We start from the raw sequence: 24,759 nt of genomic DNA on the forward strand, positions 1-24,759 counted from the left end.
GAGCTCTGATCTGTATCTTTAGGTACAATCCAAACAGGGAATTCTGCTTTCTCTAAATTGGCGATAAAACTTGCATCTACTTCAGTACACAAAGTAATTTTAAAAATTAGATTTTTTTTTCTGTCATTTTCAAGTCAACCCCTCCTGTTTAATATTCAGTGCAGGCACAGAGTTAGAGAGTCAGTGGTGATTGGGGTGGGGCTGTGCCCAATCATCCCTAACGGGGCACAGGTGAGCAGCGTTGGAGGGAACGAGGGCACACAGGTGCAGGGCATCAGCATCAGGGGGTGAAAGGGTGGGTACAGAGCCAGCAGGGCAGACACTGCAGCCTCCTGAGGGGATGTGCTGTGACTGTGTGGGCAGACTGCTGAAGCCTTCTGAAGAGGTAAGGCGTTCTTCTCTTTGGGTTGGAGCTTTCTGATATTGTATGGTGATGTTCTGTGTGTTGTGGCCAGCTGTGGCCTGTGCTGTGACAATTCAGTGTGGTGCAGAGATATTCTATTAGAAAGCTTCAAGGTGGAGCTCTGAGTTTGGTTTCTGGGAATGTATTTTCTCATTGGTATGGTTGCAGGCTTTTCCAAATTTCAAGGTTACCTTTGGAAGTCATTAAGGTGAATAAGAGAGGAATAACTGCGCTGGTGGATGGTATTTGAGGGGAGAGCTTCCTATTCCCACAAAGGAAGGATTGAGGTACCTTTTCCTGGGAGGTCTGGCCCATTTCAGTGATTAATGTGGACAAATGTGGTTGGACAGGCAATGGCTCCATCCTTCACTCCTCTCCTTCCATGCTGCCAGGAATAATCAATGCCAGAATGTTCTTAAGGTATGGCTTTGTAGCTCTTGTGGTGCTTGGACCCACAGCCATGCTGAACAGGCTGAGTCACCAGTGCTGTGTTGTTAGGGAGATGGATTTTGGAGTTGGGTTTGAATGGATTTCCCTGACTTACTGAATATTGCTGAAATACAGGTCTAGAAACAGGTTTTCAAAGCCAGCTTGCATCCAGTTGTGGCTCAGTGAAGACCATGCTAAAGCTCCTTCATGCTCATTTCAGCTGAGTACTTTTTCCATGTTTTCTAATTGGCTTTTGTTGCTTATATTTGCCCTGAATGGTATCACTGCCAGTTGGGGTCAATCCTCCTGTGTCTTAGCTATTTGTAGGTGGAAGAACTGATTTCTGCTCCGCTGTGCTTCCTCATCTCTTAGTCCGTCTCCATTTGTGATTGTGTGCAGCCATCATTTGGGGCGATGAAAGGGCAAAGGTGATGTCCATTTACTTTCCTGCAGATGGCAGATCATTTATAAGAGCTCTGCTGCCTGGTGCGTTCCCACTTTCTCACAGCCATGTCAGTGTGCAAAGGTGCCTTCCAGCTGCAGATGTTAAGCAAGGAAGGGCAATAAACAATGAGTTTTGGCTGACATGTAGAAAAGTATTAGTTTTTAGAATAATAAAGATGTTTCTTAATATAGAAAATCACCGTATTTTTGAAAAATGATGTTGAAATACAATTTTTTGTACTGACTGAGACAAAGTTAGAAAATATCTGGGTGGGAAATCCATGCTCTGACTGGATTGCTCATCCCTACATTTCAATGTGATGACATAACCTTACAGAGTATCTTAAAGGATTTTGCTGCTTTCTCCTTTGTTGCCTTTTAACTCAGTGACATCTTCCTTCCTGTGACTTGTTCCATTATCCTCAGCATGGCAAGTTTAGCATGAATGTACTCCCTTCAACATGAGTGAAATGATTAAATCTGCTCTAATTAATTGTTTCAGTATGTTGGAAGAGAGATCGATCTTCTCCTCTCCTTTCCCATGTGTTTTTCTGGCAGTTTCTGTAGTGGGCTGGGCTCTGTAAAGCATCCCAAAGCACACCTGGAGCCAGGTGTTGGGGATTACCTTGGCTGTGCCTTCCTCTCTCAGCACCTCCCTGCATCCCTCACTGTGCCCTGGGACTCCCTCCTGCAGCCCGCTTTGGGGCACTTCATTTTGTCCCCTTGGGGGACAGCAGTGAGGTGAGAACAGGCAATTCCCTGTTCAGGGCCCCACCCCAGCCCAGCTAGTGCAGCTCTGTGGGGCTGTGGAAGCTGCCACAAGTGAAATATCCACAGGGTATGGCACTGCTTGTCCTGGCAGACCTGTGCCTGACCTTCTGCCCTGGAAGCGGCAGCACAAGGCAAGAGTCTGGCAGGCTCCCTCAGGATTTTAATGGCTTTAAAATCTTAATTTACTGCCTCTGTGTATGGGTACAGGAAGTAAAGGTTTTGAGACAGTCCTGTGGCAACCTATAAAATTCCTCCTGTTCATGTTTCTGCCTCAGATTGATCCACTTTTTGTCTTCCAGTGCAAAGTGCACCTAAGCTTCTGAAACTGGAGTTTTAGTGGAATTGTGATTTCAGACAGACATTGCTCCTCTGGAAAGGCAGAATCAGTTTTATTAATAAGCTTTCACTATTGTTTTTCTGTCTCTGTTTAATGTGCTTGAATGTTGAATTATGCTAAATTATGTACATGTGAAGCGATAAACTATGTAATGCTCCAATGGGGTGGGAATTAATAGTGGAACTTCCTTAGTTTTCTTTTTTTTTTTTTTTTTTTTTTTTTTTTTTTTTTTTTTTTTTTGCAATAAACCCCATTAAATGTCTGTTATGTAGATGGCTTTGTCAAACGATTCATAAGAAAGGAGGATGGGAAGAGGGGAGGAAAACCCCGAAGCAGAGCCTGGGTCCCTTTGGACAGATGGTGAGGGCTGGGCCTGTGTGGATTTGTTATTGCCCTAACTGAAATCCCATCGGTGTGTTGTTCCCAGGCCGTGCAGGGATGCTCCCGGGATGGGGAGAGGAGTGCCCTGCAGAAATGCAGAGCTGTGCAAAGGCTCCAGGGGGCTGCCGGGATTCCCTGAGCCGGGGCAGGCACTCCCAGCTGCGTCCCTGCGCCTTCCTTCTCCCCTGGAAATCACTGCGGGGAATGCATGGCCCAGGCAGCGTGGCTGGAGCCTGGGAAAGCGCTGCTGCTCTGGGGGAGCTGGCTGAAATAGGGTAAATCAGGGGCAGGTCCTGCAGCCACAGAACCAGCAAATGAAGTACATCAGGGCTCAGTTTGTGCAGCGCTGCAGTTTATCACCAGCTGATGAATTATGAAAAGATGAGTGCTGGGTGGGACAAGGAACAGCTTTGGTTCCTGGGGCGAGCTGTGGAGGTGATGCTGCAGGATGTTCTCCTGGTGGCACATCTGGGAATGATGTGGAGCTGTGCTTTAATCCTGAGTGTTGGCACAATTCCCAGCAGCAGAGCAGGAGCAAGTGCATGCATCCATGCTTGGATGTCAGAGCAACAGTTTTACACACAAAACACAGGATATTTTTAATTTTAGCTAATTCTGTTTGTCCTCAATACCTGTGAATTTTGGCCTTGGCCTCAAGTGCCCTCTCAAGAATGTCAGTGTTGAGTACATGATTCCATCCTGACTCTGGTGTGCATTTGAAGCCAGAGATGAGGTCCAGGTCATTGTCACAGCCCTGTGCAATCCAGAGTTCAGTGGCTTGAGCTGACTTCCTTTTTCCTCCAGCATGTCAGGAGAAGTTACTCTGTAAGTCCATACAGTTTAGACTTTGCACTTTAATGTTTTTCTTTAGCTAACTTTCTTTTGATCATTAATCATCAGGAATGGGCTATCTTATGTTCCTGCCAGAAAAAAAAAAAAAGTGAGTTTAGCCTTAAAAACTATTAGAGGTTCTGGTGTCTCTGATTTCAAAACTCCCTGCATTGCTCAGCCCTGTGGAGGGCAGGTCTGAGGAAAGAGCAGAGAAAACAAATTGCCCTTTTATCTCAGGGATGAAGAATGCTCTCACTGACACTTTCCATTTTTCATACAGAGCTGATGTGTTTTAGGGGCAATCTTCCTGTCCTCTTGCATTTTCAGAATTGGTAGAAACCAAGAGCACACGTTACAAAGGGCTCAGTGCCCATGTGGCAGATGTACTTTCATCCTGAGAAGATGCCTTTTATTACAGCATGTATTTTTTTTGTATGTGGATGATTTTATGTCAATACCTAAACAGTTGTTGAGCCTTTGATGGATTGCATTGTAACAAGCATAGGAATACCAATAGGGCAAGTTCAGACTAGAAAAGTTCTCAAAATTAAGAGATGTCAGAGTACTTTTCCTTTTTAAAGCAGCTTGGGAAAGACTTTCTTACACCTGGAAAAACAGCTGACAGAACTTCCAAGTCCTGATTTCAAATTTTGTTCCCTTCCTCACTTTTTTTTTCTTTCGTTCTCCTTTCCATTTTTTATTCTTGTCACACTTTATCCTTTTCTACTCAGTCCCATCCTGCAGACAGAAAGAAAGAATAAAAGGCCCTTTCAAAGTTTGGAACTTTAGCTTCCCACTTCCATGGGAGAAAATAAAAGCTTTCCAAAGTTGGATACAAAGTTTTTCCATGCTCTTGGTGGCATGAGCAGCTGTATGTATGTACATATTCATAAAGCTCTGATGGCAGAGTGGAAATTTTCTCTGCAGTAGAACAATATAGTTATTTCAGTTTGCTTTCCTTAACAAAAACCCCAAGCTGGCCCTGCCAAAATCCAGAATAAACCCAAAAAATCAGGAATGCCAATGATGGAACAGGCATCTAATTTCCAAGTTTAATGAAGAAGTGGATAGACTTATCATCCATTGTCGTTCAAACTCAGCCATCTCCTATGCATGGCAATATGCAGGTTGAGAATAAAACCCCATCTGTTGTGTAGGACAAAGTTGAGATTATTCATTAGTGGAAGCGCTTCTTTCAGGACTATTTTGAGCATCAGATAGCCTGCTGAATAAGGTACATCCATTGACTCTGTCTTTTGTGGGACTGACCTCTTGGTGGCTTTTTGACTCTGGTTTATTGTAGTCTCCATAGGTGTATAATCCATCCAGTCACTCTGTAATGTCATGGTGCATTACTCTTGAGGCAGAACTATGACGCCTTTTCCTTACACGTGTGCCAGAAGATGCCAAAAAGCTCCAACTTTTTAGGCTGTGCCTCTGTTTGAAAATGACAAGGAAATGCCGTGGTGTGGGAAGCTGACACTTCCAAGGCGATGCAGTGTAAGTCACTTATTCCCTGCTGCAGCCCTGCAGTTTGCTTTGGGCCCTCAGCCTTTGTGCCTGAGCACTGGTGACCCTTGAGGGCTCCATGCAGTCCCTGTGGAGCCTTGGGGTGCTCCACACCATCCCACAAGCGAGGCTCCAGTAAAATGCCTTTCCTGTAGGCAATCCCCTCTCCTCTCAGGGCTCTGCCAGCTTCCCTTTGTGCTTTCTGCCTGCTGTCTGGCAATTTCAGCTGGACCCATCCTGCCCTCTGGGATCTTCAGACTGACTCTATGCTGTTGCTCTCAGGAGAGGCACAGTATTTCCTGTGCCCTGTAGGACCCCACAGCCCAGCAAGGAGCAAGATGAGCACATGCTTTGACTCCCATTTCTTATTTTAGCAGCAAATGTAATTCATAGCACCAATACAGCAAACTGGGGACAAATTAAGTGGTTTTTCCCTCTCTGAAAACCTCTCAGGCAGCAGATGAGGCTTTGCATTTGGCTGGTGATGGGGTGAGGGGGGTGGTCAGTTGACCCAAAGGACATGAATAGGTGCAAGGATGTGAGGATATGGGGCTGGGGCAGCCAGACCCCGAGTGCTGCTTTGTCCAGGAAGCCTTGCAGGAGGGCTCCTGGGCTGGGAAAGCTGCTCTGGGAGCTGAGGTGGCTGCTGACAGAACACACGGCCCACTCAGCAGCAGGGTAAAGGGGTGTCTGTGAGCCAGCCTCAGGCTCTGACTGCTGTCCTGAGTTTCCTGACAGCTCCTCCAGAGCCAGAGATATGAGGGAGGATACCTGGGGAGGTGGCTCACTGAGCTGACACAGGCGCTTATTTTGAAATTATTATGAAAAACATGAAGCTGAGCTTATCGTGCTGACTGTCGCAGCCAGCAGCACAGGGGAGCTCTGGAATTCACTTTTTTAAAATGTAAATTCCAGTTTTTCTGCAAGTTTATTTTTAGGACTACAGTAGATCAATAGATATCTTTTCCTCCATGTCGTCTCTCCTCTCTACCTGGAGTGGGCCATGTCCTGTTCTGTTACCTATTTGAATGTTAATCTGTATTGAGGGTGCAGGACAGTTTCTGCTCACAGCAAGTGGAATTGGTGTTGTGATGCAGGTGTGTGTTTGTGTGTTCTGAGTGGTGCTTGCTCATATTCCACAAAATTCCTGAGTCGTCTCTCAGGGCCTCTGTAGGGTGTCCCTGTGCCCGTTCCCTGCTGAGCAAGAACTCTGCAAATAGCGGGAACAGAGAAACCTTCCTTGCTGCTCACAAGGCCTTTCCCATTGGAAGTCTCTTAAAGACAATATCAGTGCAGGGTTTGTAAAGGTTTAGAACGCTGCTCGCTGCTGGGGCTTGTGAGATGTTTCTAACAGCTCCATCCAGTGGCTTTGGCCATAATGTAATGAGGGGCTTGCCTCACAGGGCTTCAGGACCTTTGGGACTGGAAAATGCAGCTCTGAGACAGATGATTTGGCACTCTGCACCTTGCAGAAGGCAGTGTAATGGATTTAAAATGAGAGATGTGGTGTTTATGTTTTGCAATTACCTGTGAGGAGTTTTTATTCTCCTTGTAATCAAATGGCTTCCACCTCTTGGTGTGCAAGGGGAGACCGTCCCTCTTCAGTGGCTGGAACATAAATTATGCCTGTTAGGAAGATGAATTGAGTCCCTGTGTACATGGAGTTTCTATTTTTAAAGAGAAAAATATCCCAGGTGAACTCACTCATGCAGGAAAGACCTGCTCTACAGTTCAGGAGAGGCTGCTGGAATTGTTCAACAAGTTTGTGATGTCTCATTTTTGTTGAAAAAATGCCAATTTCTTAATACAAAGACTGATTTTGAAAATGATATTTTGTTCATTTTCAAAATCAGTCTTTGTATTAAGAAATTAACAAAAAATATTCTGTTTTGAACAAAATATTTTAATCAGGTTTTTATTTTAAATCTTGTATCTTTTGTGGGAGCGATGCAAGTAGATATTCAGGCTGCAAAAATTTGAGATTTCAATATTTTTGTCATGGTCAGGATGGGAAAAACTTTCAAAATCTCAAAAATTCTCATGGGTCAGGGGAAAGAAAAGGTTTCCCACAGAGCTGTAGCGAATGGGAGTGTTACCATGAACTTCCCTGTGCCTTGGATCAGGCCCTGAGAGCGTATCGGAGATTTTGTCAGCCTCATTGATTGCACAAACCAGCCTTGTTATGAGGAAACATTCCTGGGCCAGACAGAATTCTGACATTTGTCTGTAGCCTTCGCATTGAGGAGAGATTATTGTCTCTAGAGGGCCATTTTTAATGATTTAAATCTGAGGTAGATGGTTTTTTCTGGCAGTGTGTGTGCAATCTAATCCATATATTGTTGGGAATAATTGGTGTGAGCACAGAGCTGCTCTGTGGCTGTGGTCAGTCAGCACTGGCTGCCTTGAAACTTGCTGAGTAGGTGGGATAAACTACAAGAGGACCTGGAAAACCAAAGCAAAAAAAAAAAAGAAAAATAGTCAAGGAGATAGTCAAAGTAGGGAAATGTGGAAGTAGGAATGCTTCCCAGTGGGATCCCTTTGGAAGCCAACAGGCTCAGCTTTAGAGCGTTTCCTCTTGGTAATTACAAGTTGGATAACATCACACAGGCCTATGACCAAGCACATGTAAAACCCGTGTTTGTTTCCTTCCCAAGGAGCTGGATGGGGACTCGAGGCCCATCCTCTGAGCAAGGGCTGCTGTGTAAACTGTACCACCCAAGGAGCAGCCCTGGGAGGCAGTGACTCACTGCCACGCTGCTCAGGCTCAGATCCCTCCCTGCTTTCCCTCCTCGGGCTGTGAAACAGAGAGCTTCTGCTCTTGGCTTTGCGCTTTTTCTCTGTTTTGTCTCCCCCAAGACCAAGTGACTGCAGTGCCACAGCTATCCCGGTTAGTGGCTGGTATTGGAAGAACAGTGCTTGGAAGGGATGGGGCAGCACAGCTGCCCTGAAGTACCCTTTGCTGTCTCACCACACTGAGGCAAACATTTCTTCCTGATACCCAATCTAAACCCACCCTCTGTCAGTTTACAGCCATCATCCCTTGTCCTTGTAAATAGTCCCTCTCCATCTTTCTTGTAGGCTCCCTCAGGTACTGGAGAGTTGCAATTCCTCCACCCCAAAGCCTTCTCTTTTCCAGACTTCCCAGCATTCCAGTTCTCTCAGCCTTCCCTCATCCTCTGGGGGCAGGGATCTGTGGACAACTCCAGCTTGTATCACACCCCAGTATCAGAGTAACCTATGGAAGTGAGTTATTTCTCAAGCCCAGCTTAGCAAAGCATTTCAACACACTCTCTAATGCTTTTAAATGTTGATTGGATTTAAATGTGTGCTCAAAAGCAAGTGCTCTAGTGCTTCACCAGAGAAAAATGTTGTTGTGAGATGATATTCCCCTGCAAACGTGTCTGCTCCACGCTGCAGTTCTGCGCATTGCTCCCACCTCCTCTGCATTCCTGCCCTGTCCTGTGCTGAAAGGACTTCTTGCTGACTTCAGTTTTGGACACCTCACTGCTTGCTAACTAGAAAAACATTTTAGACATTGTTTGTCAGGGCTTGGCACCATCTGTTAGCGTTGCTGCTGTGTACTAATGATCTGTTTGGATCACAAGCAGAAAAAGGCTGGGGTGCATGGAATATTCTTGGTAGCACCCTACAGAACAAGACATCCACAGCAGTGCTTCCCCCCGAGGTGCAAGGTCCAGTGTGGGACACATCTAGCATGTTGAACTGATTAGAAAGGTATTTCAATAGGAAAAAAGATTTAAGCCAACAGGTTGAATTTTATTTCAGCCCCAAGAGTTAATTTTGCAAAAGAAATCAGGCCTCCCATTTCCCATCCCTTGGCACTCATGCTTCCTCCTTTTCTTTCTATGATTGCATTAATTGTCAACTAAAAGAGACATTCAATCCATAGGTTAATTTCTTCAACATGAGTAGTTTTAGGGGTACTGCTCCTAAACATTCATCATACTGGTAATTTATCATAAACCTGTACAAAACACAGCTTCAGGAGGCTCTGTTGAAACTGCAGTTATAAATATTTCACTCAAATTATTAGATCAATGCTGAAGACAACCCCTTATGTTTGTTAAATATGTAATCATTTTTATTGACTTTGATTTTTAATGAACATTAGTGAGCTGAAAGAAACCATATCCTGCAGTTTGTGTGGTGGGTTTGTTTTGTTTTGATTTTAACCTTCCACCTATTGAACCTGTTGGTTGTTGAGCATGTCAGTGATGGAACATTTGGGTAAGAAGTGTCAGGATCTGAGAGAGGGCAGTTTGGAGCACACAGCACTGCTGTCCCTTACCTAGGGACAGAACTCACGTTCCTGGCAGGGCAAACTCTGGCTGTGCCAAGGATTTGAACATCCTGGGAGACTTTGAGACCATTGCAGTACTTCTTTCCCTGGGGAGCAAGGCTGTAGCTGTGCTCTTGGCCTCCCTGCGGAGTGGTGTGTGGATCTGCTTGGGCAGAGCATGAAGGAAATCCTGGGTTGGACTCAGCTTTTCTCCACTGTGGTCCCTGTCCTTGAGAGTGCCGTGGCTGCCCCTTTCCGCACTCGGTAGTGTTCAGTCCTGAGACTGAATGCTGTGCTTCCCTAATTACACCTACCTGCATGCTGCTGAGGGATTGCCACCAACTGATGCTAACCAGTCCTTCATTGGAAAAGAATATTTCCTACTCGTCTCACAGAGCAGCTTCCATGGTAAAATAACTGATAAAATAAAGGCTTGGCTTCGCACGATAAAAAGCTGTGTTTGCTCTGGGAGGTAGAGGGGAATTCTGGAGCTTCTGATGCTCTTGCAGGAGAAAGCCTCATTTGTTTACTGGAAATAATTCCGGTTTCCCTGCCTAACATAGGTGACTACTTAGCTAATGCATTCCACCTGCCAGAGTCACCAGAAGAACTCCAGAGACAAGCTTCAAGCTGCTCCTAAAGGCTTCTAGTTACATATCTGTTGAATTGATAAACAGCACAAGTATGTGCTGGATTAGTGATTTTATTGATTTTCTTTTTGTAAGGTCAGTTTAGAAAAGAGAAGCTGTGCTCATTGCCAGTTGAGTGTTTCTCATTTTTGGGTATCATACTGGCAGTAGATGTCAATATTTGAATTTCCATTAACATAACTTTTGGGGCCAGGTAAAGTACAAAATCTTGCACTTGTATATTTAAAGGAAACTTCAGCTACCTCCCTCTCCCCACATCTCACTGGTTTGAATATGTCCCTCTGTGCATGTAGGGCCTTTCAGAGATGCTGGATGGATGTTACAAACTGAGCAGTGAGTGTCTCATACTTGCACATCTTGTGCACGAATGAGCTCTTCTCCTTCCCACCTTTTAGAGTTTTCCTCCTGGTGTGCAGCTCTGCCCTGCACCCGTCAGTGCTGGGTACACCCAGCTGAAATCAGGGCTGCAGAGCTCAGCTGTCACAAAAGTGATGAGGCTGCTGTAAGGAAGAGGAATGGAAAGAATTAAGCTTGTGCTGGCTGCCTTGTGGGTATCTCTTAGTGAGAGGTAGCAGTGGAGAACAATGTTTATTCATTAAGAGATAATTGCTTGGAGCTGGATGCATTTCTGCCTTCCATGCTGGTTTGCTTTGAGTGCCTTGTGTTTGGGTTTTTCTTTCTCCTCGCTGTAATTTGCTATGCACTGGTGGGGATAAATGTCATCAAAGGTCTGAAGCTTTTGATGTTTCTCATATAAGATGCAAATGTTGAACAGATGAAAATTATTTGCTAATAGGTAAATAAATATCAAAAGCAGCAGTAGAAATAAAACCTCCTTGTGTAATAGTGTGTAAAAATTCAAGTGACTTTTTTAAACACTGGTCAGGCCCTTCTTTGTGATGTATGTGAATATTTTCAGGCAGAGGCATCCTCATATTGTTAGAGCTCATTTTCTTTTAGACCACACTTGAAGCACTCTGGGGAAGTGTAGAACCACTGAATCTTTCTGGAAATATTGGAGCTGAGGGACAGAGGCAGGATGGAGCCTTTCAAATGACAGTGGTTCCCATCCACTTGCCTGCTCAGCTTGGAAGACTCTTCCTGTCTGTCCAATCTGGCAGAAGTCTCTGTGTGCTCTGTACAGACTCCTATGAGCTTCTTGTACTCAGTATTGAGTTTATGGGGTCCTCATGCATGTCTGAAGCTTCTGCAGGCTGCTGTAATCAATAATAGGCCGCTGAAAACCGTCTAAAATCAGGATTTCAGATTGAAAGGTGAACTTGTCTTGCCTAAGTCACTGGAAGAGCTATTTTGCTGCTAATCATTGCAGCCCACTCAGAGCAAGCCAGAAGAGCTGCTTGGCCATTTTTTATTGTGACAGCCTGAATCTTTGTATTACTGGAGCTGAAATCTGGGAAAGGATGTTGAGCTGGACATGCTGTGTCGTGACTGGTTTTTGGCTGATTGCTGTTTAGGGGTCAAGGTGCTTTGCCCTTTGGGTTTATTCACTTGCAGCTTGGAATGGCTGAAGTATTAAAACCCTTAAGTGCATTTCTTGTCAAGGACCTCTTAAATCAAACGCAGCTTAAACGAGTCACTGAAAAGAAGCAGTTTCCATTTCTCCCTTAATCTGTCTCCCATGCCCAGTAATTGATGTTTGGTTTCATGAGTCACATTGGCTCCCCTCAGGTTAAATCCTGCAGCCTAATCCTGCACATCCTTCTGTGGTCTGTGTCTGGGCTGGGACATGGGGAAGGCTCTGCGAGGCTGGGGACTGCCAGAGGGATTTCTGCAGGAGCCTGTGGTGTTTTTACCTAGAGGGGAAAGAGACTTCAGGGGAAAAACAGCATCTTTGTCTCTTGGTGACCGGGGAGGTGTTCTGGGTTGGTCTGGGGGCTCCCATGGCATGAGGGGCTCTGTTGTGTGAGCATGCAAGGTGTGGAAGGGTTTGGGACCTGGTGTTACAGCACCTGGGAGGCAGCCATAAACACATCTGAGGAGGGCATTGTAGGTATCTCAAGCCAAGGTTTCAGCAGGGCTGGGGGTTAAAGCAGGCGTGGCAGCCAGGATGTGCTGATTCCTGCAAGTGTGGCCTTCCCCACCTAGGAGGAGGGAGTTGGGAATGTGTGAGCTGTGGTACTTTGGTCCCTGTCACTTCTGCAGAGAAGCTCTTCTGAGCTGGCCAAGACATGGTTAGAATTTTTCAAAACACTGAACAGCCATTCTCTTGCCTGATTTCTTCTGATCTAGTCTCCTGTTACAGAAAAGGGAGAAAAAGCATCTAGTACTGGGAATTGGGAGTTCTGTCTGATGTGAAAGAAAATGTGACTGTAGTGCCCATTTTTGTTACAAAGCAAACTTTCAACAGCAGAAATTTGTCATATCATGTTGTTGTCATTAATGTTGTTGCTGAAGAAACAAAATATATTGGAAGACAAAAGAGCATCAACATTTTCCTGGCTGCTGCCAATCACTTTAATTAACAAGGAGGAAGGAAGTTGTGTTCTTGTCTTCACTTGGTTTGCTGCCCCAGTGCTATACATAGTAGAGAATCTGTGTCTCGCCCCTTTTGTTTGTTTTATTTTTTCCTGTTGTCCCTATGATTTGTTTACTTTCATAATCAGGCCAATTAACATGCTGACAGAAGAACCACTTGTGGAATTTTATTTTTTCCCCTCCGAGTGCAGAGCAAAGTTGAGCAGCTGGATAGCCTGGTCTGTGGTGCAGGAGGGGAAGCTGCAGCGGGGGTTCAGCAGACACGCGCCATCGGCGGCTCCCCAGCCCTGCAGGGGTGGCATCAGTCAGGCTGCGTGCCCTGCTCCGGGCTGTGCCACCACCTGCACAGGGTGGCCCCTGCGTGCAGGGTCACTGCCTGGCCCTGGCTCTGCAGGGCAGCTTCGCTTCGCTTCCTGAGCCATTCCTGCCAGCACCTGCGGGGCACTGCTTCCCACAGCCGGTGAGCACCCCGCCGCGGGCCCTCTGCAGGGCTGCCCATGGTCCTACCAGAGCCTTCGCGCTTGGCCTGCTCTCTGAGAGTTTTGAAAGACTCTCATAATGGGGCAAGCAAATATCAGTCTGGGACTTGGTCCGCAGGTCTGCCATGCCTTAGCAAGGCTTGGAAAAGAAAGAGCTTTTAAAAGGTTTTGCAGTGCTTGGATGTAAATAAATTTCTCCCTGTTACATCACCTGAGGCATCAGGGCTGGGAACAGGCAAATATTTACAGCCCCCCTTTTCCAGCAGCCATGTGGAATATAAGTTGTAGGGTAGAAAAGTAATAAATTATTTGCATTCTCTCTCTTCCTCCCATATCTGATTGTGCAGTGCTCTTTTGAGTTTGGCTGCTTAATTGGTGAGGATTTTAAATGTTTTAAATCTACCACCTGCATGTCAGACATGTCACATACTCCTTGTGTGCAGGGTGACACAGAGGGTCCATCCTTGGACCATGATTCCCATCAGTTCTCCCCAGTGAGATCCTTCTGGGAGTCATGTGCACCCAGCCCCAGACTGCACAGTACAGAAAAAGCCATCTCTGAGGTGGTTATCTGTGTTTTAATTCAATAAAATGGCTTGCTGCGCTTCTTCCCCTGGGAAAATATCCAGTGATACAGACGTGGTTCCAGTCAAACCTTGCAGTGTCAGTATCTACAGAGACAGACCTAGTTTCCTTCAGGCTTAGGAGTCGAACTACTTGGGAACTGTTTCCCTCCTCCCTCCCCCCCAGAGATGCTGCTTGCTAGACGGGCTTTCCCAAATTCTCACAGCTCTAATCTGGATCCCATGCAGTGTGACAGGCTCCTGCCCGGGTTCCCACAGCTGGGGAGTGTTTTGAATTCCAGCCTCGTGAACTCATATCAGGCTGCATGGGCTAATGCTCCCAGCACAACCTAGAACAGCTCTCTGCTGACAGAGTGATGGGGAGCTGGGGCTCTGCTCTGTTAGTGATGCACACTCGCTTGGGCTGCTCTTCCCCTGCTCTGCACAGAAGCTGGCTGCGCTGCCTCACAGAGGCATTTCCCTGGAATGGAGGTGGAAGGAAAATCACTCAGGTGTGCTGCTTGCAGTAACCAACCTGCTGCAGTGGGAAAGTTTATCAGATCCCAAGGGTCACAAATATGGCTAACAATACCACTCACATAATTACTGTCACGTCCAGCTGAATCCTTCGAAAGGAAAGCCCTAGCAAAATATGTCCCATTTTGTCTCATGACATTCCTGCTCCACCTTGCTAAGCAGTGTTTCAAATAGCAGGGAACAAGGTGTCAGAGTGCAATGGGCACAGCACCCTCTGTCCACGCCTGGTGTGGACATTGCCATTGGATTCAGTGCCTTGGACCAGTTCAGGGCTGCTTTCAGAGGCAGCCTCTAGTTCAGGGGTTTGCTGCTCACTTTTGGGTGCCTCCAGCACGTGGTTGGATTTGGGGGGGATTTGGACCCTCTTTGGGAATGTTATTTCTGAGGTACAACTGAGGAGAGATGTAGAAGAGGAAATTCCATGGAGCTGATAATTCTTCACATCACCCACAGCAGTTTGACAGTCTGTGCCAGGGCAAGATCTAATATATGTTGTCCACACTTTGAGTCTTCAGGTTTTTTTCTTTAAATTCCAAAACAACAACAAAATAAACCTCTCATTTGGAATGAAAAGCAACTGTGCATCAAAATGGAAATGATTGGTGGCACGTGTTGAGAGCATGGGAAGCAGTGGGTGGAAGTCAAGCATTTTGCCTGCAATTACACAGTTCAGAATGCTATTAGGGAGCTGTTTTACTTAAATTTGTGGGGGTGAAGCTGCACTAGAGGCATGTGAGAAACAGGACTTCACTCTGAAGCATTTTCAAAACACTTGAATGTTTGTTTTTCCTTTGATGTTTACACAACTGCATCTTATGTCTTGCTTGTCTTTATCCGATGAGCACCAGTCAGGAATCTGAGTGCTGTGTGGATGGGAAGGAGCTTTCTTCCATGGAGACGATGTAAAGAAAACAATTTACTGGGAATCTGTGAGTGGATGTCTGTTTACCAGACAAGCCCGCTCTGGGAGGAGGTCAGATACCCAGAATGTTGTTCAGTTTGTGGCCAGCTCCTGCCCTGGATCTTTGCTGGGCAGAAAGGCAGCCAGGATGATGTGGGCCAATTAAAAATATTGTGTTAGTCAGAACTCCAGAGCCTGACCAGGTGTAATAAACCCTCCAGAGTGAGCAAGTAGGCCTTTGTGCCTTAAAACAAAATGTGCCTCTTTTGCTGTGTTCTTGTAGGTCAGTAGAGGCTTTTCCATATAGGCTTTTTTTCACACCCTCTTGTGTAATCAGGTGGTTCTCCTTGAGTGATTTTGCATGTGAGAAATGACTTCTGTATGGTTGAAGGCAGGACTAGAAGGGATTTGCCCACCAAAAACAAACCTCTCTGTAAGTGACCTGCTCTACAATCCCATTTGTACATCTATTGGGCTGTGTAAATTTAGATGTTTGCCATCTGTTGAGGGGCAGTTTCAGATCTTTGCTCCTCGGATACTTCAAAAATCTCATTTCCCCTCTAAATGTGGTAGCACTCAACCCTTTCCAGGTGGCAAGATCATCCTGTGCAGACAGGGCTGTTTAACCTGGCCATCCTCTAAAACGTGATACATCTCCTCAGCACTTGCGGCAGAGAGGAGGAAGGCAGCCAGTCCCAGTGCTGAATTCCACCCAGGAATCGCTCAGGCCTTGAGGAAACACGGGAGAGCAAATGTTTACTGACCGTGTAATTAGCACGAGGACTTGCTCTGTCTGCTGGCCCTTAGCACCGTATTTCCTGTCTGAGCAGGGGAAAGCAGAAATATTAGTTGCTGTTTTACTAGAGGAACAAGTGTCTTCCAAATGAACAAATGATCTATTGCCAGGCCTGCAGACTCTTCCCATGGGAATAGGCATTTTGCTGCTTTTTCTACCAGCTCATGTCTTTCCTACAGCAGGTTCCCAGACACATCAAATGCCTCGCATGTTGAGCTGTTGGTTAAGATTTATGGTCTCTGTGTTATCAGAGTGAATTAAACTGTGCCTGGCAGTCAGCTTCTTCTCATGGGCTCCTGTAAAAATGTAAGCATAAATTAATAAATTAGGGTTTGATATTTAATGTCTTTCTCAAACACAAGACGTTCCAAAGACCATTCTTCAGAAGCTTCTTGCATTGCTGGGCAGCCAATAACCAGTCAATACTAATCCTTTGCTCGTTGAAAGAATAACACATAGGCACAGCTTTGGTGGCTCTTCTGGAGCCAGATGAAAGCTGGTGGAGTTTGGAGTGGAATTCAGTGGCTGTACATTGCTTTGGTGTTAACAGAGCTCAGCTGGAGTCTTGAGAGGAAAACACAGACTTAGCAGTTTGAAGAAGAAACACTTTGTACAAGAGTTTTTTAGTCTAGGTCTTCATTACACAGTGGCAGGGTTGGAAGGATGTGAGTGCTTTAATATTAAACTAGGTCATATGAGCCTTCATCCAGTGCTTTTCATTTCTACTTGTCTGTCATGGAAACTTCTTTGTGGTAGCATAGAGATTAAAAGCAAAATTTGCTGTTTGAAAAGTGAAATAATTTTTTTTTTTGAAAGGTCAAATGAGCTCTTTTAATGTTTCTGGGAAATTTTTTTTAAACTGATTTGCTAATTTATGTTTAATTTTATGGGACAGCTTGGGGTTGAATGGAATGTCACTTCTGAATGTGAGGCTCAGGAACTGCATGTGGAGGTGTAAGCAAATTGTTAGTTTGGGGGGAAATGGAGAGTGGAATCTCTGAGACTTTGCATTTCCTCAAGCTCTGCAGCTTTTTACTAACTGTGTGATGAAACAAACTTCTTTGAAGTAAGGGAAGCTAAGCCTGCACTTTTTCCTTTTCTGTCCTTCATCATTATCTGCTCTGAATATTGATTTCTTTAACCTTAGTGGGACCATTTGCCATCTGCCTTGCGCCTGCTCACCTTGTTCTGGATTGCTGCCCCTTCATTTGAGCTCTTGGTGGGACAAAGCATTACAGCACCTGTGAGCTGGGGTAGTCCAGGGGCTGTGCTGAAGGCCAGGCTGTCACCAGTGATGTGACAGCTGATGTGGTGCTGTGGTTTTTGGTTTTTTCTTTTTGTTAGAGACTGCCTGCATTCTAATCTTTCTGCTTCCCTGACCCTTCGAGTAATAAGGAGAAGCCCCTTTGTCCTGTCAGGCAGCTTCTCCAGCACATTCTGGAGTGGGATCCTTCCCTCCAGCAAACACACACATGACGTGCCAGGCCCTTCCCGGAGGGGGAACCTCTGTGCCCCGCTCCTGTTTGGTTCCCAAAGCAGTCAGACACCCCTGAGCCCTGACACATGGAGTTAGTTGGTGGTCTGCCTCGCACATGGGGCTCTTCCCAGGCGGTGCCACATGTGGTTTCCATCCCAAAGCTGCAGAGCCCCAGCAGCCCCTCTGAACGCTTGGGAAGGGGCAGCCTCTTTCTCTCAGGTGCTGGGCCTTTGGCAGCCTCCCCTTACCTGGCTGCACCCTGCCAGGGATGTTCACAAAGGGCTGTAGGGCATTTGATTCTCCCTTTGCATGCTGCTCTCAGCTGTGGCTGCTGAGCAGTGTCAATCTGCAGCATCTGGTCTGCAGTCTCCTGAGAGTGCTCTTGCACTGCCAGGCTCTTCTGACATCCCTTTAACATCTCTATTGCTGAGCCTCCCTTTTTTCTTTGTTTCCTCTCTGAGGTGATGTGGTTCATTGGACAAGGGTTTTGCCCTATAGGTAACTTGAGAATATCACTCACTTTTTTTTGTCCCTGCCTCCTTCCCTTCTGTGTGTGGGTAGGATAAACCCATGCTTAACCCAATGTGAACAAAATAGTCACTAAATAGTAATTGATTAGGAGGTACCTTCCATCCTCCCATTATGTGGCAAGATGTCAGATAAATGTTTTTAAATCAGATTCAGTCCTGGACTGGCCCTTGACAGAGGATGGCAGACCCCAGGACAGAGGCTCTGCTTTGCAGAACTTCTGCTCTCAGTTCTTGGCTCATTTTAGTTCATTGTCTGCCTGGTTCTGCTGGAGAATCTCCGCTCTCACTGCTCCTCTGTGGACATGAATAATAGTTTTTCTTCTCTCCCTCTGTGGCTGCTCAAGTCTGCCTTGACCTGCTGCTTGTTTATTGTGCAATGCCAATCGCTGCCTGGCCCTCGCTGCATGTAATCGAGGTAATTGTTCCTATAAAAATTATCTTTATCTTCTCCATGCAAGACATTTCAGCCCTGAGAAAAGGTTAGGCTTTCAGAATCAGACCTTGGAAAGCCTTGATGTGTAGCCTGGGTAATACAAATTTTTGTGGTCTTAGTCAAGACGTCTTGGAGCTTTTGCCACGCTCTGAAACTGCAATTTTATTTTCCTGTCCTTCCCTTCAGTCTTGCAGCTTCATCATGTTGATTCTCGCTGGTTTTATGAATGGAATGTCATGATCTGCATCTGCATAAAGGTCCTTTCATTAGATGCTCCCTCTGCTCTTAAGACGTTTATGGAGGTTAATTTGGGGAAAAAATTCTGTGATATGTGACATTTTCCTTCCATTGTACTTCAGCTGTCCCAGATCTATGTGAAAAGCTTGCACAAAACATCTTATTTATAAGAATATGTACACTCATCATTCACACAGACAAAACTATTACAATGTATTCTTTCTGCAGGGGAAGAGCTCTGGCCAGCCAGCCCAAATTACATCATGGGACTAAACATTTTGTATCAGAATCCGGAATTGACACAACTCATTTGCAACACTTCTTATGTGCTTTCCCAATCAACCTTCTCAAAAAACCAGATGCACGGCTCAAATAATTGCTGACTTTGCCACTGTCTTTTGCCTTCACCTTAGGGGTTTTGGTAACACAAACATTTTCTGCCCAAACCTAGAAAGTCTTGTGGGAAATCAAACCAACTTTTTATTTTGGTTTTTCAGCAGCAGTTTGCTCATCCTTTTTTTTTATTTTTTCTCTGTTCCCAACATGCTAACAGATGTAAATATGAATCATATTTCATTCTCAGACTCCTTATAAAAATACACTCAGAACCAAAGTTTCTGAGTAATAAAAAATTCTGGATGCATCTCCAAACCACAATGAAACACCCTCTCCCCAAACGAGTCGAGGCTTGGCTTGCACACCTCTGTCTGAAAAGGAGGGGAGAAACCTTTCCAGTAGCATTGCTGTTTATTTTGCTTTACAGACAAGCAGCACTGACAAACTGGAGCATGTGTGCAGCTTCGTGCTCCTGTGTGTGTTGAGGTGTGTGGTTTCCTGCCCTCCTTATCTCCCTGTCTGTCCTGGATGACTGATCAGCACTGTAGACATTTTTGTGGTTTTGATGGCTAAAATGAACTGATGTTCCTTGTGCTCAGCCAGCCTCCTTCCCCTTTCTCTTCCATGCACTTCAAGTGAGGTTCAGAATCAGGCTTTCTGAGCTTCTACACCAGGAAAATCAGGATATGTTAGTGCTCTGGGATTGCGTTTGGGCTGCAGAGTCTGAGTTAGCACATCACCCATTGTGCAGGGCCTGGTGCTGGCAGCTAGGTGTGAGTCTTGTTTGAATTAGTGGGAGGAATCTTGCTGGCTTTGGGCTCTCTGTAATGACCTCTAAGGCAAAACCCTTCCTTCAAGCTCAGAAGAAACTCTTTGGTTAATGATCTGGGGATGGATGGGCTGCACACTATCCCAATAAACTGACAAAGGCTGGGGTGTGAGTCTGTCTGGGCTTCTCTTGGCTGCTCAGAGTGTTTAATTGTTCTACAGCTGAGCAGAACTCCTGGCACACTTGTAATGTTCAGCAAGTATCACCCAGGTGGCCTCTGGGCATCTTTTGGGAGTAGGGAGTTGCCAGGGCCTGGTCCCAGTGGTGATAGGAAGGAGCCCCCCTTGTGGGGAGGACAAGGGCATCCAGCTGACATGGGTGTGAGCTGTGCTGAGCATTCCTTCAGCCTGAGCAGAGCAGGCCCAGCCCGCTGTGTGGTGGCACAGGCACAGCTACTGCTGTTCTCAGCTGAGCCTTTGTGTCCTGAATACTCTGTTCTGGGCTCTGCACCCCTTTCCATGGCAGCAGCGGACACCCACGTTTAAGGGTTGGGGTTTGACACTCTGAGCTGGCAAGCTTCAGTCTCACCTGCTGAAAGGATCAGCTGCTTTGAACAGAAAACTCTTAGAGTGGGCTTAATTAAGCATGGGCTGTTTGACTTAACTGGGTTTTGACTGTAATGGGTTATTTTTTCTGGCAAGGAGCCAGTGTGACAGAGGTTGTTCTTAAGTGTAAGTGTTCACTTTCATCCTCCCTCCCCAGTTCACAGCATCTCACTATTGTGTGTGACCCTACAGCACTGAGAGGCTCCTGCTTTCTCTGTGGGCTTTGCACAGGCTGAGTGTGTGCCTGGTGTCCCCAGAGCTCCAGGAATCCGGGTCAATAGTGGGAACAAACCACAGCCATGGGGGCCTGGGCTGTGCAGAAGCTCTTCTGAGGTGAGGAACAGGCTATTCCTCCATGGAAACATAACCTAAGCCTCCAGCCTTTGTTTAGAACCGAACCTTTAATTGCAGTGGGATTCAATGAAAACTCTTCCAGGAAGAAAAGGCTATTGCTATCACTTGGCTGTAAATGCTCTTGAGGGGTTTCTAGTACATATATCTTAACCAAGAAAATACCCACCCTGCTTCACAACGCAGCTCCCTCCCCCAAACCAAAAAACCTCTGCAACTCCCTCCCCTGAGTTTGCACAGTCAGGAACAATGAAAAATGTTTTCTGCTTCATTATGCTCTTTGCATGGGCCAAGTAAATGCATAGATGCTGTCTCTATCCATGAGATAAAGTTGTTTTTTTATAAAGCAAGAGACAGGGCAATCGGCAATTAATCACTTCTGTAGGAAATGTGCTCTTTTGCTGATTTAGGGATTTAATGTAACTTTGGAATATGTATATCTGCAGAAAAAATAAGGTGATAGAGAGATTTTAGTCCTAAAAACCTGGTTTTCTGGATGTGGGGGCCAGATGTGAGGTGTAGCCGTGTCTGCTGGCAAAACAAACTGGAATAGAGCAAATGTGTCCTGCTGATTTTCTTTTCATATCAAATCAGTGTTCTGGGAATGCCCAGGATATCCCAGGCTCTGTGTAATGACTGAGTCACTTGAGGATTTTGCTGCTGTAACTGTAGAACACTCATACAGAAAGGCCTCTCGAAAGTGTTTGTTTTGTGCTTAAGTGAGCAAACAAGGCAGAGGAGTATGTGGTCAGCATGGTGAGGAGGATTTGCAGAGAAAAGCCAAAATGAGTGTAGGCATGATCAAAGCTTTAGGCTAAACATGCTCCCTGACAGCACTTTCCCAGTGTTGATGGGAAGCGCATTCAGGAGCTGTGTTAACGGGAAGAGTGTGCAGAGCCAGGTTAAATCTGTCCTGAAGCTAAATGAGAATCTGGGAGGGAGCCCACCAGGACTCCTTTGCTTTTCTGAATTCATTTCTGAGTGCCTGTCACCGCACAATTGTAGTTTTCTAGCTATGGGCTTCATTTTTGGTTGTTTTTTGGTTTTCATGTGTCTCTCTATTAGTGCCTGGGGATTGAGCAAGAAGGAAAGCATTTGGAGGTTCCCTCTGAAGGCAGAGCCTGGCTGAACTGCCTGGGCTCGGAAGCTGTCACAAGTAGCTTTACAGGGAAACAGCAATTATTTATTTCACTGTGAACTGGAAGAAACAGCACCTCAGCAATGTGATTCTTAGTCATCATGTTTTGTAAGAGCATTTTTATAGCGCTTTTGTAACAACTGTCTGTATCCAAAACTCAAATCTAATGTTACTCTCGTTTTTGCTGGCGAGTCAGTCGATGTGGGCATGAGTTGACTTTTCTCCTCCAAGGAAATTATTTCTCTTTTAGTTTTTTTCCCCCCCTCACTTGCTGACTTTAAAACAATATTCTTCCTATCTCTATTGGGCAGACAGGGTGTCAGAATTAGGGCTGAACACTTTCCTCTCAGCACCACCCAACGTCTGAGCACAGAGCTCTTTGATATGAACAAGGTTTCAGCGTTTCCAGAGCAGAGTCATGGCTGCTTTTGCAATGAGGCAGAGCTTCCTCTGGGGCTGGATTTCTCCAGGGCAATGAACCTCTGGAAAGCATCTTCATTAATGATGCAGTCAGGAGGATTTCATGTCAACCCTCTTCACCAGCTCCCAAGATCTTCAGCAGATCACTTCATGTACTGGAGGCAAACGGGGTCAGGGAGAGATTGCAGCCTTGGGAAAAAACCTGAGTGCAGCAGCCAGGCCATTGGTTTTTCCCCTTTCCACCTCCTGAGATGCTGAATGGTTTTAAAGCAGCTGTGAGCAGCTTGGAGCCTCGTGTCTGGGAGAACTGGAGCTCTGTGCTGCTGGCCTGGGCCTGTGCAGGAGGGGGAGAGAGAAGATGGGGTGACATGTTCCTGTCTTGTCTTCCTGCTGCTCCACCAGCAGAACTCGTGGAGTAAAAAGTATCCCACAAATTCTACTTCTCATTTATTGAATATAAATAATTTATAACATATTCCACCATTTAACCTGTCAGAATATACCACCTTGGGAGCAGCAGGGTTTTTTCTCTCCTCAGAAACATTTATAAGATCGTTGTTTGTTGTATTGGGGATCTTTTGCTATTACAGAAAACAACATTGGGGTGATGCAACAGAGTTCAGCATTCACTGTGCTCATGAAACTCTGCAGCCCCGTGTGGCAGAGGGCTCTCATGAGGGCACCCTCCCCTCTAGAGCTGGAACCTGCTGTGGCTCTGCTTTGCTTGGTCCCGGACGGCAGCAGAGCAGCTGCTGTGCCTCAGCCCTGCCTGTCCCGTGTGCCGGTGACACCTCCCAGTGTCTGAGGTGTGGCACCCGGAGCACTTCCCTGTGCTGAGGCTGCCCGGGGCCCTCTGGCTGCACCGGAGCTTCCAGGGGTTTCCCTGTCTCACACAGCTGGGGCAGCCCTGAGGTGCTCTGCAGCATCCCAGGAAATGCACTGCTGGGAAGGCTCTGCCTGGCCCACAAGGCCTTTCCATCCCCAATTACTGCAGTTCTGGTAATTGCATGCTTTAAATTAAACAGCCTGGGCGAGGTTGTGCAAAAACCCCTTTGCATTCTCTGGGACTGCCAGTTAAGGCATCCGTCCTCTTCATCATGAAGCTGCATGGCAGATATTAATGGGGGAAAAATACTGCATGGGCAGAAAAATATACCCTCACTACAGTTATGTATGCTTTTCCACCAATTCCTTTTGCACTTAGAAATGCAAATTTAGGCCAATCAAAACTTTGGACTCGTTCTAAATTCCCTACATTGTTCCACATAAACAGAAAATAAAGTATTAAGAGAATATTTCTTTTTTAATGCCAAAAATATCTCAGGCAGCTTTTTTCTCTGGCAATATTCAATAGCTAAAGTTGCACTGTATGGCAGTGTCCCTTTTTTGTGGCAGTAATCTTCTAGGAAATTCTGTGTAAGCAAAACTTTAGTCATTGTAAGATTATGACCCAGCTGCTGTTTTCAGCAAAGTATTGTGACATAAAAATACAAATCTGTCTCTTCTGCAATTATGAAAAATCTTTGTATGTGCAAAATAATGGCACAAAATCATTCTGCCCGAGGTGTGTGATAAACACACCAACCTCTTTGTCCCAGAGGGGAATGCACAAATAGCCATAAACAGAGAGTCTTTCTTTGAACCTGAGTCAGAAGTCTGAAAATACAGTCAATAATTCAGATAGAGCCAAATATTCACAGGGAAGATAAAAAATAGCTAAGCACTGGGAATCTCTCTTGATGGTAGGCAAGGCTTTCAATGGGAATAGAAGCTCTTAAAATAAATGCCTCTCCTTTAACCAAAAACACTCTGAACCCACATGTGTGGGTACAGACATTATCTAATTTCCATCATTATGTGGAACAAATGAGACAAATACGTGTTTCTTGTCAGGCAGAGGGAGCAGAATCACAGGGAACAATTGTGAGGAAAGAAGAATTGAGGAAGTTTTGTTGAGCATGGACAGATCCCACTGAAGCTGTGGAGTGCAGCATCAGAGTGCTGCTGTGCCAGGTGAAATGTTCAGTGTGATGCAGCAAACCCTCAGCAGGTGTGAGAGTGAGAACTCTGCAGGCTGATGCCCCCTGCACCTGAGCACCTGACTTGTTGATTTCATTGATCAAGCTGTGATCATGTATTTATAATTTGCTCCCTGGGACATTATCAAAGCTGCTTAATTCTGCACCTGCTCTGTGAGAGCTCCCCAGACAGTGGCTGGCTCATTTTAACACTGCTTGCCAGGTCAGGGTTTGCAGGCTTTGTCAAAATACAGAAAAAAGGACACTGGCAGGGTCTGCTTCTGTTCATTTGTGCCTTCTGTGGTGTGATGGACAAAGGGAGACAGGGCTGGGCCATGGTCCCATCCAAAGGATGAGCAAATCCTATGGAAATTGGGGGTTTCTGCTTTGAATTGTTTATCAGAATGGTAAAGAGCGGGTTGAGATCAGAGACTTTTTTTTTTTTTCCCTATAACCCATGGCTGGCTTAACTTTCTTTTCCTTGGCCCTAAAAGTGATTGAACTCCAAAACAAAGATGTGCTTTTCCTGTACACTGAGTTAGGGTTAGAAAGGTCTCTACAAGGGTAGGTTGAGAGTGTGCCTATACATCTGTGGCCACCTAGCTATCCATGTTTTCT

General features: G+C 45.8%; 1 long non-coding RNA gene across 1 annotated transcript in view; it reads left to right on the top strand.

Moving 5' to 3' along the window:
* The first annotated feature begins 317 nt into the window (after positions 1-317).
* LOC135445061 (uncharacterized) overlaps positions 318-24,759 on the top strand; it is a 28,606-nt gene continuing 4,164 nt past the window's right edge. Inside the window, exon 1 of the long non-coding RNA XR_010439454.1 lies at positions 318-385. This is a non-coding gene — a long non-coding RNA (uncharacterized LOC135445061). The remainder of the gene's footprint in view (positions 386-24,759) is intronic.

Source organism: Zonotrichia leucophrys, chromosome 3 (assembly GCF_028769735.1).
Source record: "Zonotrichia leucophrys gambelii isolate GWCS_2022_RI chromosome 3, RI_Zleu_2.0, whole genome shotgun sequence".
In the NCBI taxonomy this organism is placed as follows: Eukaryota; Metazoa; Chordata; class Aves; order Passeriformes; family Passerellidae; genus Zonotrichia; species Zonotrichia leucophrys.